The sequence below is a fragment of the Heterodontus francisci genome, unplaced genomic scaffold, assembly GCF_036365525.1.
Source record: "Heterodontus francisci isolate sHetFra1 unplaced genomic scaffold, sHetFra1.hap1 HAP1_SCAFFOLD_597, whole genome shotgun sequence".
NCBI lineage: Eukaryota > Metazoa > Chordata > Chondrichthyes > Heterodontiformes > Heterodontidae > Heterodontus > Heterodontus francisci.
Genome location: NW_027141752.1, coordinates 800,456 through 802,158, shown reverse-complemented (window position 1 = coordinate 802,158; position 1,703 = coordinate 800,456). Strand labels below are relative to the sequence as shown.

The 1,703-nt window shown below is 51.4% G+C and overlaps 1 pseudogene; it reads left to right on the top strand.

Moving 5' to 3' along the window:
- Positions 1–501: 501 nt before the first annotated feature.
- LOC137364647 (U4 spliceosomal RNA) lies at positions 502–558 on the top strand (annotated as a pseudogene).
- Positions 559–1,703: the final 1,145 nt, after the last annotated feature.

Here is a 1,703-nt window from a genome sequence, read left to right as displayed (position 1 = left end):
ATGGAAGGCAGAAAATTAATGTCTGGAAGACAGAGGAAACAAAGGTTAGAAAATTAAAAAAAAAAAGTTTGGCAGTGCTCAAGGGTATCTATTTTAATGCAAGGAGTAGAGCAAATAAAGCAGATGAGCTGAAGGCACGGAGAGACACATGGCAGTATGATATCATAGCTATTACAGAAACATGGCTGAAGGAGGGACAGGAATAGCAGCTCAATGTTCCTGTTTACAGGGTTTTCAGACGCGATAGGGAGGGGGATAAGAAAGGAGGGGGAGTGGCAATTTTGGCCAAAGAAACTATTACAGCTGTGAGGAGGGATGATATGTTGTAAGGTTTATCAGATGAGACTATATGGATCGAGCTAAGGAACAAAAAAAGTGGCAATCATAGTACACTGAGTGTACTATGGACCCCCAAACAGTCAGTGGGAGATAGAACAGCAGATATGTAGGCAAATCTCTGAGAAGTGCAAGAACAATAGAGCAGTAATAGTAGGGGATTTGAGTTTTGCGCAGTGGCAATATCGTAGCTAATGAGGTTTAACCGAAGCGTGATTATGGGGAAGCTTTGAGTAAAATGGCTATAACCAATTTTCGAGCTTCGGGCCAGGGAGTGCGCAACACAGTTCGGGTGTTCGTGACGGACAAGGAAGGAGATGCCTCGGTCGATCGCACCTTCTTCATCAAGAAAATTCTCTTCGATTGCTGTGGATTTCAAGCGACGGACGTCTTCTGCCTGCAGGATTTCCCCAGCAGTGGATACTTCGAAGTGACGTTCCGGAACGTGGCGGGATGCATCAAGTTCCTGAAGGCGTTCAAGGAGAAAGGGGACCGGGCTCCACTGTCGATCCTCACAGCGGAGCCGCTCTTCACGCTTCCGTCACAACGGGACCGGGTGGTGACGATTCACCTCGACAACCCCCATGTTCCGGTGGTAGATGTACTCACCTTTCTCGCCAGGTACGTCGAGGTGGCCGGCAGCAGCACTGATGTCAAGGACCCCTTTGGGATCTGGACCAGCAAGCGGCAGGTCAAGGTGACCTTGAAGGTAGATCCCAGTGGAGCCATCATCCACCCTCCCTCCAGCTTTGCTATCGGGGGAAGTCGAGGCTTCTTGGTCTACGCTGGGCAGCCCAGAGTTTGCCGCACCTGTGGCAAATCTGGTCACATGGCAGCCAACTGCAGCACGGTTGTTTGCAAGAACTGCAAGGAGGAAGGCCATCAGACCAAGGACTGTAAGCAGACGAAGTGTTGCAACTTGTGCGGTGCGGCAGGCCATCTCTACAAGACCTGCCCCAAACGTTGTCTCAGCTATGCTCAGGCGGCAAGGTCCAAGGAATGGCCGGGCGAAGGTTCGACGAAGGCGTCCGCTGTCCGAAAGGAGACCAGCAACCTTCTCCGCAGTGAGGAACTTCAGCCTGAGAAGGAAGGGGAGGCAGCTGAAACCAACGACCCAGCACCTATCCAGCGCCCGGAAACCCCTCCTCCACAGACAGAATCAATGGAGGAGGAGGCAGCAGATGGACAAACAGGTCAGTGGCAAGTGGTCCAGAGGAAAACCACAAAGAAAAAACATCCCAAAGCCACCACCCAAACCAGTGGCAAGAGGAGGCTCTCTTCTGAATCAGACTGCAACAACTCCTCTTCACTGGACGGGGAAATGCTGGAACGACAGCCCCTTCAAAAGAGGCGGCAGAACTCCGAGA